At 42.5% G+C, this 18,759-nt stretch overlaps 1 protein-coding gene across 9 annotated transcripts in view; it reads left to right on the plus strand.

Annotated features, from left to right (window-relative positions):
- The window catches only part of GRIN2B (glutamate ionotropic receptor NMDA type subunit 2B), a 287,257-nt gene that overhangs the window by 7,801 nt on the left and 260,697 nt on the right, over nucleotides 1-18,759 (plus strand). For 2 of the 9 annotated variants that reach the window (XM_083698538.1, XM_083698543.1), the window contains exons 2-6: nucleotides 1,445-1,584; nucleotides 3,444-3,516; nucleotides 5,034-5,117; nucleotides 10,825-10,939; nucleotides 14,232-14,426. The gene's annotated coding sequence lies outside the window, so the exon portion shown is untranslated. The other 7 variants (XM_083698545.1, XM_083698541.1, XM_083698544.1 and 4 more) reach the window with 7 other exon arrangements.

Consider the following 18,759-nt stretch of genomic DNA (forward strand, 5'->3'; position numbering starts at 1 on the left):
CACTGATGCAAGGGATGAAGCTCTTTGAATTAACCTTTGCAGAGATTTGAACCCACAAGATACCCTCTCTGGCGTAGAGACATTTGTTTCCTAAATGAACAAGTAGAGGAATACAGCAACAGCGTACAAATCATTTAAAGGGGAAATGAACAATCATTTATAGAAGCAAAACGGCGAAAGTAGCTTTGGGAAGCCAATTCTGCCCGGCTGAATGGGGCTGTGTAATAACCATGTCTAAGTATGAATTGAGTTATTTGCATTAAAGAATGACTGAAGAAAATTGCATAGATGGTTCTTCTCCCCCTCCCCTTTTCCTCTGTTAGAAAGGAAGGAGGTGAAATGTGTGAAAAAAAGTAAGAGCTGCCAAACATAAAGCTCTTTGGGGAGGAAAAAATATTAGACACAAAATGTCTCCAAAATGCATGAATCAACCTTGGTAATGAACTGACTGTCCCCATGCTTGAACTCTATTAATGCCACAGATCAGAAGCACAAAGACTCTGGGGAGAGAAGGGGGGCATTTTGATTCTCCTTACTGGGAGACAAAGGGTGTGCTTTTTGAGAGTGAAATAAACGTTACCTTTGATTGTCCTGCATTCCTAATCATTCCCAGCCTGCAACCCTGGCCCTATTCACATGCTGCTTGGGTCTCCATTTCCCTGGTGCACTTCCTAATGGATTCCAGAGCTCAGGAATGAGTGATGGACCCTGGCTTGGCATTTCCATCACTGCTTGTTTTTGCATTCATTATCCTTGAGAAACCAGCCCGCCTCATTACGATGTAACTGTCTTGCAGAGGGAGACTGGGAGCTAGCTGGCTCCTTAAGAGCAAAGGAAGAGGCAGGAGGGAGTCTGTTTCCCATGAGATAACATTATCTTTTTATTAAAAGAGTGAATTTAGTCCTGGTGAAAGGCTGGCAGACCCTAGAGGATGAAGTCCTTTATTTAGTCCCGTAACAGATTCAGCCCAGGCAATAGCCATGCTGCTCCTGTCTTTATACTTTAGCCAGGGGGCTCTGATGATTTGCTTCATGCTAGCTTTTCCATCACAGAGATTAATCTCCATGTAAGAAAAAAGTGTTTACTTTGTAATGTATAAACTGGAGTGTGAACTGGCTTTCTTTTGTTCTTTGCTGTGTTTCATGTTCAGAAAAGTCACATAGGCAGCTTCCCTGACCAAAAGGACACTGACACTTTGTTATGTACTAAGCTTGGATCCTAGAACAATAGGCAGGTAGGATCCTAGAATGCAACAACTGATTGGCCTGCAGGAAAAGACCAGTCAGGCTCCAGGAGGGAAGCAGAATCAGCCAGTTAGATAGGACTCATTGTGTAAATAATGTATATAAAAGCCTGAGGTTTGGGGGACAATTCAATCACTGTTTTACAAGCCACTTGTTCTCCTGTTCACACATAACGTGGTGCATATCCCCCCTCCATGTAGGGCATGGGCAGAAACAAGCATGTGATGTGTCCATGTCGAAGACTGTCTTGAGTGAAGATGCATAGAAATCAGACTCCATGTCCCTTCAGCGGTACTAACTGAGGGGAGGAAAGGCAGATAGAAGATCTGTGCCATGGGAAGTACATCTATCAAGACTGATTTTGGATATGTAAAAAAAGTTGGGACTTCAGGAATACAAACTGACTAAACTCTTGAATGCTCCCTTCTAATGCAGGACCTGAAGCAGGAACACTCAAGTACTGTACTCAGACAAAATGGCAGTGTTCACACAACCCTATTCTTCCATTCTGTCTCCATGTAAACTTACACCAGATGTTAATTAGGAATAGATCTGTATGACACATTTTTCATCCCTAACACAGACTTGTTTCCTACTTAATATTGTTAAAGCTTTTTTTAAAACAACAACAACAACATATAAATGAGAAACTAGTTGTGAAATTCTTTCACCAGTTCTAAAACAAGATTTCCCTCTGCTCAATTAAGTCTCTTAATTTTATTGTGGGGGGAGTTAGGAGGCTGGATATGTGCATGAGCTTTATATTGCTTTTTAAATGTCAAGAGAGATGTATATTGCTGTTCCCATAGCTCTGGGATACCATTTAAAATGTCTTTCTGGGTCTTGGGTTGGGTAGGATTCTGGCACTTTCATTTCAATGCAGAACAAGTATTTCCCAACCTTAGAGATCAGGTTTTCTAGCAAAATGACTCTGGTAAAACTAAATAGAAACAAACCACTTCCCATCCATCTAGATTTTAGCTGGCAGAAATCAAAGTGAAACTCATTTCTTATTTTCTAAATTAGACAATTGCCAGTTTAATAACTGGCTGTGATGTTTAGAGCCACATTTTGTTTCAACAATCCTTATGTGATTTGGCCTGTTCTGGTTTTTATCATAGCTCCACTTGGAGAACCACCTCAGGCAGCAACTTTTGGGGTACTATTTAAGGACAACAAATTGTCAATTAGTTTATTGTTTTACTACCATTACCACCTTGGGGGTGGGGAATTTATTTTTTCCGCCTCAGGCACTCAAATGTCTTGAGCCATCTCTGATATCACCCACATTTTAATGTGAAATTTCCATTACTTGCAGACAAACAACTGATTGGGAATCAGGTTGCCTGAAGAAAAATCCTCCCTCTTATGTTTTCCAGGTTCGCAAAATAGCCTTTTGAAAATAATTGCCCCCCATAGCCTTTTGCAAGATTCTTAGTATTGAAGAAGAATGAGAACTACTGAATGCCAAGTACCTTTGAATAATTTTGTTCTGTATAAACTGTTTAAGAAATGCCACTTTAGTTAAACTGTGGGTGGAAGCAGGTATAATTATCCATGCTATCTAGAGAGGAAATGGTTCTTGGAGCAAAGAGAATGCAACATCCCTCCAGCCAGATGAAAGCAACAAATATATTTAATGTTTCATTGGAGCTGGAACTGTCCAACATAGTTAGAATATTCTACTGAACAGCTTTCTGTAATCTGCTGCCTTCCATATATATTCCACAACAACTCCTACCAGCTCAAGTCAGCACTGGAAGGTTGCCATAGGGAGAAGGACTGCAGGAATTGGTTATGGTTTTAGTTAATTACTTAGGAGAAGGATCTTATTTACAGAAGATGATCCCCCCTTTATCTGAAAACTCGTATTTATCTGAAGTCAATGTGCAGCCACATAGAATTCTGTGATGCTATAATTACGGGCCTCTTCAGATTGTGTTTCTGCTACACATTTATTGTGTAACAGTTATTAATTTGTCAAGGATAATCCAGACAAGTATCACTCCTTTGTTAGTATATCACATTTTTCCAGTACTCAATATGGAATAATTTGCTACTGGAAAAATATTATTTTCTCTTGTTGCCAGCATGTCAAGTATAATAGGAAATGCAATATGGAAGTTAGTTTCATGGGTATCTGTTGAATAGTGACATGGCATTGCCAATGACTGAACACTAGACTTTGTGTCTGTACAGCTTTGTGAATGCAAATAAGAAGAAAACCGAATACTTAAATTTCAGTCTGGGAAGAGAAAGCTGGATGGGTCAGGTAAGCAAAATTTGGTTCCTAGAGCAAACAAGGCCTCTGGCTCTTGATGGGATTCTGTCCTATCCTTGGGAAACATTCTGCAGTGAACCTAGGATGGCCAAGTCAGGGCATGCTAGCTGTATGCAACATTTCTGTGTTATACTCAAAGCTTTAATTCCCAGGTTTTGTAAACCCATCCCCAAAACAGGACCTGCTATTCACAATTTAACTACGTCCATTTTCTCCTTGGCTTCTTCATACTGTAAAGAAGGATGAATGTGGAAGTAAATGGCTACCGTTTTGAAAATTTAGGTGTAAACACATCCTCAGGGCCAATGAATATTGTCTTCATGAAGCTGTTCTTAGCACCCCCTCACCACAAGAAGTCCGTGTCAGATCCCATCCACAGCTACTTTAAACTATATACCTCTCCGTTTCATTAGGCCAAGATGTTTGTTCTTTTATATAAAAAAGGTAATGGCTTTTGAGCTACCAGCAGCCATGTAATCTCAACACAGCCAGAGAACTGAATATAAAAGCTGGGGACGATTTAGCAGCTGAGAGTTGAACTACCTAACTATATGATCTTATCTGAGTCAGCCATTGGAGGTGCTGTTGTATAAATAAGTCCCCCAGTCTCCCCAATGCTTCTTCAGCTGCCAGCCTCACAGCCTGAGGGATGCCACTTCTCAGAGTTCTGAGGAGCAAAGGTATTTCTTTGATTTAGTTAACCAAATTCACCCTTAAGATTTAAAATTCTACTACTAGCCAGGTCTGTGCTGTGGGAGTTGCCAGGGGCAACCAAAGAATTCACTTTGAGTAGGAAGCACCAGAGGGCAGTTGAGGGTGTCAGTTGGTGCTGAAGAAATAAATACACCACATAGGATGGTACAAGAGGAATCATTGTTACTCCTGTTTGGCTCCTGAGAAAATAAAAAAAGACTCAAATTTACACCTGCTTCTGGGGAATGTCTGCCGAAATCTCTGAATTGGCTTACAGAAGAGAAGAAAGAAGCAAATTAGGTGCTGAGCTACTTGAAGAGGGCATGGCCACTGAGAAGTGTAAATATAAATGTGCCTTTGACACCCGTGGGTCCCCTCAGTTGGACTCTCTTGAGCAGGGCCTCATGTCCCCTTGTTTTCAGGTTCTTCCTTAGTAGCTTTTGTTAATGTAAAAGGGCCTTGAACCAGCTGAAGAAGAAAAAGCCAAAGAAATTTAAAACCTCAGATGTTTTAAATAATTAGATGAAAAAGAGACATTTTAGAGGCTTCAGAAGAATGGGGGACAATATGAAAATTGGAAGCATCTTGGGAAAGCAGAGACATATGGTAACCTTAAAAATATACCTCAGAAATTCTGATTTCACTGTCAAAACAGGAGTTGTGAACCTTCTGCAGTGATTAGCTCTTGGCTTTCTGAATAAATTGATCTTGCATCATTCAAAAGCAAAACTTTAATATGAAATTATCAGATAAGTTTGCCTACTTCCATAGCAACCCAATCATTTTGATAAAGTGTTTTTGGTATATAATCTCAGCAGCAGTCAGCATCATAGTCACAGAGATTCCCCTTTCCCTGCACGGTGGCATATAGCCAGGAAACTGAAGTGTTTAGAATAATGGTAAGTAATATTTTGTTCCTTTATACAAGCCTGGTTAGGTAAGGGCCTTTGTGTCAGATCCCTCTGGGTGCAGGCAGCAGCCCTCAGTAGCATGAGCAGCAAACTAGATAATTGGTTTGTTGGTTCCCATCCAATAATAATTTGTTTCTTGGGAACAACTTCAAAGCTTAAGCCTAAACTTAAATCCTTCCTTCCTTGCTGGAATTTTGATTTAGTTTTCAATGCTCTGATGAAGCCTTCATTGTAGAACTCAAGGCATTTTTTAAATGCAACATAGAAATAATAAATTCTTCTTATTCCTGGTGGCTCTGTGGTATGAAATACAACAGTTGGAATCTGATCTGTATTACAGAATTTAAATATTATTTACAATTCTAGTTTCAGAAAGGCATTCTAGGCAAACTTCTTTCCTTAAGGCTGTACTTCTAACTCTAACTAAAGTATTCCTGACAAAATTGTTTGAGGGAATTTGAACCTGTGAACTTCATAATCTCCTTTAAAATTTGCATATCATGTTTATAGAGTGTTGGACATGGAAGATGTGGTTTCAGATCCCCATTCAGGCATGAATCTCACTTTCACTCCATCTAACCTCCTGTTAAATCTTTTTGGATTTGTAACTGGAGCCTCCTGGTTTGTGTACTGGTGTTGCTTGTGATGAGTCACTTAAAGCTATATAGTGGAAAAGAAGGGCCACTATTGTCCTCTCAGGTTCCAGGAGTGATTCACCATCTCTTAACAACATGTTAGTTCCTCCTTGACCAAGCCTACAAGTCAGACCTCAGGTTCAGCTCCTTGGCAGCTTTGTTTTCAACTTCTCAGCTTCATTGTCTATTTAACTACTTGGTCCTCCTCTATATACCTGTCCCAGCCAACATTTTTGATGGACTACTTGGCTCTGGCTATGAGATCAACTCTGCTCCTAGAATGACTCTCCTGCATTGCTTTAGGCCGGTTTCCTACATTATGCCATAACTCAGGTGCTCCATCCAATTCAGATTCCAGTCGGTGCCAGGATCTTATACTTTCAGCCCTCTTCATTTATAAAATGTGTATACCACTTAGTACAAAAATAAATCTCTAGTTTACATAAGATATAAAAATGAAAAAAGAACTCACATAAAATAAGTCAAATAAGGGCTAACCCCCCCCAAAAAACATACAGTAAACTCTATGACCCATCCCTGATATGTACCTCATGCAGCTAAAGTGAGGATAAAATGTAAATCCTTGAACTCTTTGTATGAAGTGTGAGACACAAATGTGAGGAATAGTCTAAATTCCTCTCCAAATGCAGAACTATGAAACTATGAATTTAGCTCCTACCCTCAAAGACATTGAATAGCTGGGCTCCTCACATCCCCTTGCTCATAGCAAATGTTTTCAAACAAAAAGCTGCATATGCCACACCAAGTTCTTATTTGGAATGAGTTTCATTCACAGACTGAGAACCTTTACACCGAGATTCACTGAATTGAATTAACTCTTGCAGCCTTTCCTAGATCAGCAAAGCTAAACCTCCTGTGGCTTTGCCAAACACCTCCAAGCAAAAATCATTATGTGTTTATTGGAAATGAACATATGAATGAAAGAAGTATTCAGTGTAGTGAATCATGACGGAGAGAGAAAAACCACCTGAACTGTCAGATTAAATATGACAGAAAACTTGGTGGCGGCGGCATATGTAACAGACGACTTCAAAACTATTAAAGCATAACCTCCAACCTGAGATAGTTTCACAGGAAGTTGTTGAGTACAATTGGCCACGTCTAACCTAAGCCCATAACATAAAAAAGGAAAACAAAAATGCTTTCTGCATGTTTCCCTATTCCTTAAAAAAAAAAAAGCAAGAAATCTGTGAAAATGTCCCTGTTTCAATATGAGCTTCAGGATTCCTCAGTGTTCATAATCTATATAGTGCACTGACCATAAGATTCAGTTGAGACTCTGATCCAGTGCTTGGGAAACAGCCCACCTTGATCCAAGGTGCTTTGTAGGCTGCTTGTTTAGGCTGGAGTCTGTCCAAGTCTGCTTCATTTTCTCCCATTCATTATGGTGATGATGGTGAACAGCTGTGTAACTCCCCCCCCCCTTTTGACTGAAGTAGAGGAATTTGCAGGCACACTAGCCCTTCAGTTTAAAGTTTGATTTTTTTTTTAAAAAGGAATTGTCTATAACTTAAAATTGTGTGTGGCATTAGATGAAATTTGCAGGCAAAATCATTTATTCTGAGGGCATGAATCCTGCCAGATTTAAGAAGGATAATTGCTGTGGGTTTTTACTCAATAGTAGCTCTTACAGTTTTGGTGGGCTGCAAAAGGAATCATTTACTCTTCCCAATATTTTGTGGGCAATTGGTCTAAAAATTATAGACATGAGAAAAGCGCCCATAGGAAAGAAACCTGTCAAATTGTTATAAATTGGTCCAGGGGCTTCATATTCCAGACACTCTAGGTTTTTGCAGGGGTAGAAGTAAAAAAAAAAGCCTTGCTTTCTGCTGGGTAAAACCATTTGGTGACTTCAAACTAGACCTTTTGGTCACAAATGGAGTTCTCCCTCTGCCATTTCCCCACCAAGAGAGCCTCCCCCAATTTGTGGCCGTCATATATTTTGGACCACAACTCCCATCAGCTCCAGCCAGCAGTTATCATAGATGATGGGAGTTGTATTAAAAATATTTTGGTCACCACTGGACTGGAGAAGCCTTTCCTGTGGTCTAGGTGGGGAAAAACCATAACCATGGCTAAGTAGATTGGATTTTAATTTACTTAATTACATTATTATTATTATGGTAGGGTTTGCATCATCATCACCATCATCATCAAAATAATGTATTTATATACCACCTTTCTTCTAAGTTGGGATTGAAGGTTGCTTGCAGTTAAAAAAAACTTTATAAAATACAAAGTTATAAAAACAAACCAGTTAAAAACAATAATTAAAATATATCAGAACACATTTATAACCAGCAATTAAAATACAGTTTGCCCTGACAGCAGCCCAGTGATCAGCACCATACCTTAGTTTTCAAAGGCCTCTCTGAATAGGAAGGTCTTAGCCTGTCAGTGGATAAAAGGGAGCTGATCTGACCTCTCTTGGGAGAGTATTCCACCAAATACTGTTACCAGCTACAGAATATTATTATCATAAGCTCTGTGGGGCAGTTGGTGTGTGGCCAGAGGTTGGTCTCATGCCCCTTTTAACATCATAACTGTATAGTTTATTCAGATCACACACACACAAAAACACAGAATGCTACCTAGTGCTGAATTTTTTTAAACAGCAGAAATTCATATGGGCAGGGATTAAGCCAATTCTTAATATTATAGCTTGGAATGAGATCTAGCACTCTAGAAAGATTATCTGTATCAACCTGCTCAAGAGTTTTCATTCATTTTTTAAAATGAAAAATGAATGCCTCTTGTTAGCCAGGACATTTCTTAAGATGGATCACAAGTCTGATTCACTATGGCAACTCTTACATTGCTATGTTTAACTTGCTGCAATTCATTCACTCTAGGTAGTTAAATGACAGCGTTTGTTCCCTATTTACTAACACCGTGCCATTATTTTTCGGTTGTCATAGAAAACATGTTATAGGAAGTAGACTCTATTGAACTAACCCTATCAACTGCTCTGTCAGCAGTTCAAGATTTAGGGTGTAGGCCAGCAATTGCTGCGCCTATGTACTGCCTATGGAACAGCTACCTTTTCTAAACGCAGCATAGAAGTGCCGCATGAAGCTGTTGCATAGCTTTTAAGTGAAGGGAGAGGGGCAGGGTGGGTGTGGGATGCAATGTATTGTTAGAAACTAGTTTAGCTTAGCTAAAACCTGGAATTTCCATGTTTGGCACAGTTCAGGGGAACTGTTGCAGCCTGTCTTTTCCCCTGCAATATCCTAAATGTTATGTAAATACTACCATTTATTGAAGGGATGTGGGTGGCACTGTGGTCTTAACCACAGAGCCTACGGCTTCCTGATCAGAAGGTCAGTGATTCGAATCCCCGTGACGGGGTGAGCTCCCGTTGTTCGGCCCCTGCTCATTCCAACCTAGCAATTCGAAAGCACATCAAAGTGCAAGTAGATAAATAGGTACCACTCTGGCGGGAAGGTAAACGGTGTTTCTGTGCACTGCTCTGGTTTGCCAGAAGCGGCTTAGTCATGCTGGCCACATGACCTGGAAGCTGTCTACGGACAAATGCTGGCTCCCTCAGCCAGTAAAGCGAGATGAGCACTGCAACCCCAGAGTTGTTCATGACTGAACTTAACGGTCAGGGGTCTCCTTTACCTTTACCTACCATTTATTACTTAATATTCATTAAGAGACTCTGGGACCCTGGCTATAACTGTATTAAAGAGGAAAGAGAGTGAAGGGTGCCTAGCTAGGCAACAGAAGATCCAACTGCTGACACTCAGCAGTTCCTAGGAGGACAAAGTGCTGTGTCTTCTTCCTCCTGCCCTGCCCTTGGACCGTAAAAAGTCCTGCAGTCTTGGGGAAAAGGTGGGCACTGCTATCACCGAATCAAGGGCTTAGGTCCCTGGACTTTTGCAGCAGGCCCCTTCCCACTTTATTACTTTGCCTACAGGGTTCTGGGTACATTGCAAAGCACAGTGCTGATGAGACCCGGCCATTTATTTTTCCTTGAGGTGTGTATTCCTCAAAATCAGGATGTGCAAATGTGCATCATAGCCCTTGTGTCCTGAGTCCTTTAAGTACCTAGAAACACTCCTGCATTGGCATATGTGCTAGAGGCAGTAGAAGCTGTTACAGTGTTCTTGTAGTGCATTTTTTCTTTAATCTATACAAGCTGCTGTGGGGATCCTGCTGGACCTAAAGCTGGGATAGAAAACAAAATACTAAAGACATTCCAGTTTTCATAGGTCATACTGGTGCAACTGGCACACCTAACATTTAGTAGTAGCTTAATAGGACTGCAGCTGCCTGTGTAACATGATGGATGAACTACACTTGCCATGCTTAGGATGCCGCTTTCACTGCATGACAATGAGATCTTCTGTGTTTTGTTGTAGCTTGGTGAGTCTTTGTGGGATTATATAGGATGCACTAGATCCCATTCAACAGCAAAAAAAGAAAGAAAGAAAGAAAGAAAGAAAGAAAGAAAGAAAGAAGGGAATTTAATGATTTTCACAACAATGTTGGGTCATTTGATTTTAGATGTTCTTGTTAATGCCCACTCTTTACACTACAATCCAGCCCTCCTGTACACTGGGGTGGTGGGGCAAATAGGTCATTTGGATGGACCTAGGTGTTGTTCCACCCAGCACTGCAGGTCTCTGCTGACCTCTGCCTGTGCAGTGACACCAGCATCACTCTACCAGTATGGAGCTCCCTGCTCTACCCACAAAAGTGCCACCAGTGGAATCCCCGATGGCAGCAGCCCATGAATACCCCTAGTTGTTGTGCCAATTTCCCTGCTCCTTCACTTTCCACCACAGCCATGGATGTGGTGACGGCGGCCCCACTGCCCCATCAAACCCCATAGTTCACCAGCTGAAGTTTGGATTGCAAGCTTAACTATTAGGAAGCACTGAAAGTGCTCTGTCCTCTGAAACCCCATATGCATATAGGCCTCCTGGAATTCCTACTCACTTTAGCAGTCTTGATCTCTCTGTTTCTCTGACTGTGAAATACTCGTATGTTTCAGATTTACAAGAATTGTGTCGTTGTCATACTTTGTTTGATAGGTGGATAACAGAGTGGGACTCGGTGATCTGATATACAGGGTACAAGATGGTGTTCCTTTATGACAATGGAATTCATTGCCTCTATGACGTCTAAGTTAGAGAGGAATACTTCACAGTGAGCAAAAAGGGTGTATTATTTATTGGGATAATTTGCAACCTATCATTTTCTTATACTGAGCAAATTAAATTCTGGCCTTTACTTACATCATCCTGTCTATAATGGCACCAATGCATAAGTTTAACGTTTTAGAAAGATGGCTTACTGGACTGTTTTTCATCCGATATTTTCACTTGGGGGCGGTGGCTGCTCTGTAATTTCAACAAGGGCAGGAGGTACCAAACTGTTTTTCTATGAAAAGTTGCCTGAGGCCAAATGGCAAAGACAGCAGATGAATACAGAAAGCTTTGGAAAGATCTTAACTTCTCGGGAACAAGAATATGTGCAGTGATCTGTTTTCAGTGAGAGATCTGTAACCAGTTACTTCAGCTCTAGATTTCCTGCTTCAAGAAGGAAGTCTAGATGACCTACAAGGTCCCTCCAACTCTGTGGTTCCCTGCTCCCTCCTTCATAATGTTCAACCCTCCTCACAACCTGTTTCATTTTCCCGTTATCTCCCCATATCTCTGCTCTCCGCCATTCATCCAGAATCTCTTCATAGCTCAGGTATTGTGCAACCAAGGTGGGGACGGAGGGGCAGCCCCCCCTCCGAATAAGTAAAGCAATAGGAATACTTACGGTAACTAACTGACCAGTCACATCAGTTCTGCCCCCCCCCAAGTCCTGCCCCTCTTACAAAAATCCTGGCTACACCCATTACCCATTACCCATTACCAGCTTAAAACACAGCCAAGTTCTTCTTTTTCTCAATTCAGATTGAGGTCAGTTGGGTGGGGGGAGAGCACATAAAATGCAGTATTTCATATGAAACAATGAAACAAACAAGTGGTGGGTACATGGCCAAAATCCCCAAGCCTTTCCTCATTAGCATACTGCCCCTAAAGCAGAAACTCAGCCTTCATACATACCATACATTAAAAATCTCATGGCTTCTTGCAAATAATCCTGGGAACTGTAGTTTACCCCTCACAGAGCTTCAAACCACAGTACCCTTAACAAACTACAGTTCCCAGGATTATTTGGGGAAAGTTGTGTGCTTTAAATGTATGGTGTGGATGGGGTGGGGTGGGGCAGAGAGCTGGAACTTTGAACACCATTTTTGCAAATGCTGTTTAATTTATTTATTAAAATTCTATACCACTCTTCATCTGAAGATCACAGGGGGGTTTAACAATATAAAAACCACGAAAATATATAGCGTTCTAACAAACAAAAACAACACCCCCACAGTTTAAAAGGCCATCGATTTCAGGGAGAGTAGTTGTTTCTGCAGTCTGGTGATTCTCCTAGCAGTTCAGGAGTGATGGCCCAAATAGATGGTATTTTTCTACTTGTGTACTGGGTTTTTGTTTAGTAAACAGCAGTTGTGTGGTGAGAATCTAGATTAGGGTTGCCATCTTTCAAAAAGTGAACATCTAGACACAAGTGTTGTTAAGCTTTTTTCCTTTCTTTTCAAAAATGAAGTTTTTGAGCTATTTTAAAGGAGATCCACCTTAAAAATTGAGACTTCCAACTTCAGTTGCCATACATCCGGTTTTGCCCAGACATTTCAGCAATTTCTGCCCAGACGCTGCTTCCAACTGCATGATTCCGGCTATGTCCAGGAAATTCTGGACATATGGCAACCCCAAGCTAGACAGGGAGTGCAACAGCTGAAGCAGAGTCTTCCTCCAAACCATGGTTCGGATCCAAATCCTTCCAGTTGTTCTTTAGTAAACAAAAAGTCAAGCCCACAATGCCGTTCCTGGCAAGTGTCTGGAAAGTTGTGTGGGCTGCACTTTTCTAACACTATTCCCACAGAGGGCAAAAGCTAATTAATTGTAACTGAAGAGTGAGCTAATCGTTTGTCTAATTCAGCAAGTTTGAAGTATCTCTGAAAGTGGCTAATTGTCAGATGAATATGCACCAGCATTAAAAAACAACCACAACCACTGTGCATTATAATCATACTATAGAAAAATGTCCAACAATCATAAAAGTGATCAAGCTTTAAAACAGCAGCAGTATTCTCCAAACCAGTGGCATAGCGTGGGTTGTCAGCACCCGGGGCAAGGCAAGTAATTTGCACTCCCTAACCCTAACCCCCAGATGTTGCACCCGGTGTGGCCGGGCCCCCCTGCACCCCCCACGCTACGCCACTGCTCCAAACTACCTTTATTCTGCCTACCCTGTTCTGTATGAGTCTCATTTATACTTTCTCAACCCTTTTTGAAAAATCTTAGTATTTTTCTAATCATTCTTTTTTTTGTCAGTTAATTTCATGCATAAATTATAGGTTGCACGACTGAGGTTTTGTTATATCTATTTTTCTTTAAATTTCACCACAAACCTTTTCTTGCAGCCTACTGGTCTTTCTATGCCATTTATTATTATATATATCCTCTTAATCTCATTTTCCTTTTCATCCTAAATTTTCCTGTGGTCAAAGCCCGCAAGCCTTACTCATGCTAATAGCACTAACTCAGTGGTCTACTTTCATAATTGTGGCAGTGGAGCAGTTAGTTTTTAATTTATTTAATAACACCACCACCCCAGTGCCATAACCCACATAATTTCCTTTAACCATTTCCCTATTATACTTACATACACATTGGTCCTTCTGATATGTATTCAAACCTCTTGCATAGCTATAATGGCTCCTGCCTTTGGAAAGGTAACAATCAAAATGTCTTTCTGCAATTTATTTTATATAATAGCTCTCTCTCTCTCTCTCTCTCTCTCTCTCTCTCTCTCTCTCATACACTCATAAATAAACTTAAAGCAGTTAGGAAAATCAAAATCTTTATGTACTGACTCAAGTTAGGTAATCAGACAGTTATGTAGGGCCAACAGCATGCAATGAGGATCATAATGTGCACCTCATACTTTTGAACACATGAAAATAAAGAAATAAAGAACCACACAATAAATATATATATAGGCAATGGAAATGTTGGAAAAAAGAAGTCCAGATTGCTTTACCCTCCTTGAGAAAGCAAAAGTGTAGCTATGGTTCAGTGTGGCACTCAGAAGACAGGAGCTCCAGGTGTGGAGCAGTGGTGACAGTCAATAATTACAGACCTTGCTGCCTAATAAATATGCCATTGCGGTGATCGCAGGTGTAAATTAAGACATGTCACTGCACACAGTGCAAAAGAGCTTTGTTTTAAAATAATGTCCTAAACTGCTGTACACATATATTGTAAGCCTGTTCTGCCATGGTACTGCAGGGATGTAGTATGTATTCAAAAAACAACAACAACCCCCACCCCCCAACACATTATAATTAAGAGTTCTTCTACCCCAACAGCTTCTTCCTTGTTATGGCAAAAGCCCAGGCTTGAAAAGTAGGAGCTGCAGCCCCACCACTAGCCTGTTAAAGAGTGCTTCCTCGCCGCCTTGCCTATTGGGCCTGTCTCATACCTCTTGTCATGAGTTTGCCAGCCCATTCCACTTATTCATCTTTCAGTGAACATCATAATGTTTGAAGGAGAGCTGCATGTTGGTTAGTAAAGTGGGACACATTGGGAGCTATGATTAGTTCTAGCTTTCTGCTTAATGTCTCCATCTTGTTTACAGTGACATGTTACAGATGCTTTCTAGGGGGATGTGTGATGACCAAGTGACAACAGTGTCTGCTGTGTCAAATTGACCCTGCTGACAATCTGCTTTTGAAAATAGTGACTGAAGGTTATTTAATTATTTGTTGAAAACACAAAGAACTACCCCTGCAGCATGTTCCACATTTTAGGCTACATCCTGAGTCAATGTCTGTCATAGGTGCCAATTCCCTGGGACCCTGGGTGCCCGAGCACCCACAAAATTCCCCATGAAGGAAAAAACTAAGCTGGAAACGGAGTTGTTGGACTCTAAAGTTAAAAACTTGCCTAAAATGTATAATTTATTGTTGTGGTGGCATACAAAGGATGAAAAAGTTAAATCTGTGGATGATAGATTGGGCAAGAGATGTGGGTCATAACATAATGTTTGAAGATTGTGAAAGGTTGTGGAGAAAAGGGGTCAAGTTCACTGCATGTATGGTGTTAAAGGAAAATATTATGAAAATGATGTATACAGTGGTACCTCTGGTTATGTACTTAATTTGTTCTGGAGGTCTGTTCTTAACCTGAAACTGTTCTTAACCTGAAGCACCACTTTAGCTAATGGGGCCTCCCACTGCTGCTGGGCTGCAGCCACGCAATTTCTGTTCTCATCCTGAAGCAAAGTTCTTAACCTGAGATACTATTTCTGGGTTAGTGGAGTCTGTAACCTGAAGCGTATGTAACCCGAGGTACCACTGTAGATGGTACTTAACTCCTGTAAAATTAGCAAAGATATAATAGTGATAATCTATGCTGGAAATGTAAAGAAAAAGAAGGTACCTTTTATCATATGTGATGGACCTGCCCCAAGGTGAAAGACTTCTGGGAGAAGATTTATAATGAATTGAAAAAAATGTTGAAATATACATTTATTAAGAAAGGCCTTTCTTCTTGGAATAATAGGTTTGGAATTGCCCAAGAAAGATGTAAGATTGTTTTTGTATGCCACAACTGCAGCTAGAATTTTGTTAGCTAAGAATTGGGAAACACAAGAAGTTCCAACAGTGGAGGAATGGCAGATGAAGATGATGGACTTTTCGGAGCTAGCCGACCTGACTGGAAGAGTCCACAACCAGAAGGAGGAGGAGTACCAGAGGGAATGGATGAAATTTAAAGACTATTTCGTTAAATATGCTAAGATAACTTAACTGGTAATACTTGCAAATACCAGACAGGCCTAGGATTTAAATAGGTGATGTTAGAGAATAAAATGTTTAAAGTCAAAATGAAAAGAAAGAATGATGTTAACTGATTAAGTTAATTTTGGAAAACTGTTACAATGATATACACTGAAATTCAGCCAGGAGGATTAGAGGAAGTCACCTAATAATGTTATGAAGATTAGGTATAGATAAGATTTGTGTTTGTTTTAAAATTTTGGGGAAAAATAAATTATCCATGAAGGAGCCAGCACCCACAAATTTCAGTGCCAGGGCCATGCACTCTGCATGGCACCCACGGCCCCAGACACCCACAGTTGTGGGGCTGAGTTGCCACTCCTGGTGTCTGTCTGTTCCTTGTAGCAGGATTCCTTGGAAATGTCCCATCACCTTCTTAGTTTCTGGAAGAAAAAATATTACCATAACAGAGATCTTGAAAAATGAAATGAGCAAAACCAGAATCAAGACTAAGAACCTTGCCCTCTTAAAAAAGCTTTTGTCTGCCAGGACAAGGAAGGTGCTGCTTTGTTGCCTTGCCTAACTCATGTGGAGTCCTGGTCTGGTGCTAAATAGTTTTCTATTAATTTGCAAACTGAGTGAACCATTCAAGATCCTCTCCAATTGGAAGTTGACCCTTTTGGCCACCCACCCCTCCTTCATAACTGATGGCTTTTGGCCTCTAACTTCATGCGCACACAAATGCGAAGTGCCTGACACGTGTGATTGCGCCGGTGTAACGTGACACGGTGGAACAGGCACCAAGTGAAAAGGTTTCTCTGTCACCAGAACTTTGGCAGATTAAACATTCTATGGCCTTTTAAATGTGTTTGTGGGTGTGGGGGTTATTGGTTTGTTTTCGTTTTGTTATGTATTTTGTGTTACCATTTTGTATTTTTATATTGTTAACTGCCCTGTGGTCTTTGGATGAGGGGTGGTACAAGAAAGAAAGAAAGAAAGAAAGAAAGGTGAGCATATGGATGATACCCGTGTGTAGATCTTGGGTCACAAAACATGTTCTATATGTGGGGGAAGCACTAGCGATCTTGGGGGGCTCAATCCTGTACAGAGCTTGGTGTGTCTAAATCTACTGAAAAGAGTGTGTAGCACTGAGGTGTGTGTGTTTGTGTGTACTGGAAATCTCAGGGGCCTGTGTGGACCCATCCCATAGTCACAGGCACCCAGTTATGCTGATTAGAGACTGGTTGGCAGGTGAACTTTCTGCACCTTTGAAGTGCATATTATGGATGAAGGTGAAATTCCTATATAGTCAGTGATTTTGAGTGTGCAGCCCTACAGACTATGAAGGGATGGCAGTTACTTTTGTTTAACTAATATGGTCTACATGGATTTATTGTTTTTATCTTGTTTTATTGCGTGAACCGCCTTGAGACCTGCAGATGAAGGGTGGTATACAAAGTTAATAAATAATGGTAATAATACAATCCAGAGGTGTGGGAAGAAGTTTTCCACATGTGTGAGGATGCTCAGATCCAGAGCTCTTTTGCCTAAATGCTACTGCTATGTTTCATTTGGGGAGAGTGGAACCTCCGTGTGGGGAAGGGGCCTGAGTCTTTTCAGCTTTATTCCCCACTGCTTGGCTACTTAATTTTGAGGGTGGCCATGAATGTGCCGGCCTTAATTGCAGAATAGCCGCCTGGGTCTCCTGCTGGCCTCCCCACCGCCTGCCTTTCTTCACTGAACTCGGGATCGGCGCTAGGGAAGCTCCACCAGCAGCAAGCCCCGCGGGGAAGGAAGACAAGAAGGAAAACCTCAGTGAGGCTCTTTCCTCGCCAACAACCTGAGAAGCTCTCTAGAAGGGAAGTTTTCTCCGGGATGGCGAGCGGAGGCCCAGCCTGGCTGAGGTCACCGATTGCCCCCCAATCCCGCTCGCTGGCGCCGCTCGCGGTTCTCCGCTGTCGCCAGTAGGAGGCGCTGAGAGGCTGGGCGAAGCCGGCGCTTCTGCCCTCGGGCTACGTGACGTTGGCAGCTGTCTCAGCCAGTGGCTCAGCAAGCGAGGCGAGGAAGCCAGGCCCAGAAGAAGAAATGCCTCCTCCGCCTCCATTTCGAGGCTGAACGCGCGCGCACACACACACGCGCACACACTTGTACAGAACCAGATTCATTGCGTGGATGCGTGTGAATGCTGGAGACTTCGTAGGCGGGCGCCTGGGAGTGACCCTCCCCGGCCCACCGCCCCAGCTCCCCCCTTGGGTCCCCAGGAGCATTTTGCCTTGCGCCCCAGAGAGCGCACCTAACGTGAGACGTGGCTCCTTGGTTCCTCCCACCCCCTCCTCCTCCTCTCTCTCTCTCTCTCGCCATGGTTTTCACCTTCCTTTCCTTTCACCGCCAGCAACACCTCCGAGGAATTCCGTGGGATTAATTTTTCCTGTTATTTATGATTGCAGAGGACGACGATGCGCGCGGGCATCTCTTCCGGATTGCGCTGAGCCGCGATCGCTCGCCCGTTCCGAGAAGACCCCGCGTGTGAGCTGCGCGGACCCGAGCGTGGTCCATCTGCACTGACCCTCTGCCCCCCTCCCCAAAAGGAGGAGAGAGAGAGAGAGAGAGAGAGAGGGAGTGAGTGGGGGAAGGAAAAAGAAAAAAACCACACACCCACCCCAGCCCAGGCAGCTCCCCCGTGGACTTGCCAGTTGTTGCTCGTGGGAAGAGGCTCTTGCCGGTACGTAATGGGCTCTTCTCCTCTAGCGCACGATGGCTCGTTGCTTTTTCAGCTGGGATTGGGAAGACCGTGCCCTAAGCAGCCCGTGTCTCGATCCGCCTCCCCTGCATGCAACAACGCCTAGCTAACAGGTAACCGAGGGACGGCGGGGAAGGGGCTGCCGGAGATGAAGCTGCTGCTGCTGCCATTGCTCCCGTAGACACACGTTGCAGGTGATGGGCGCTGGGCAGCAGCCCCGCGTGCCCGCCAACGGCGCGTGTGCATCTCCCCGCCACCTTCCCAGAGCAGCCAAATGCAGCCTCGCTGCTCAGACCGGAGACCCCCGCCCGCCCGCCCGCCTCCCATTCATTCATTCCTCCATTCATTCCCGGGGGTTGGGGGTGGCGGTGGGTTGAG

The sequence above is a fragment of the Podarcis gaigeae genome (assembly GCF_964106915.1).
Source record: "Podarcis gaigeae genome assembly, chromosome: 10".
Lineage (NCBI taxonomy): Eukaryota > Metazoa > Chordata > Lepidosauria > Squamata > Lacertidae > Podarcis > Podarcis gaigeae.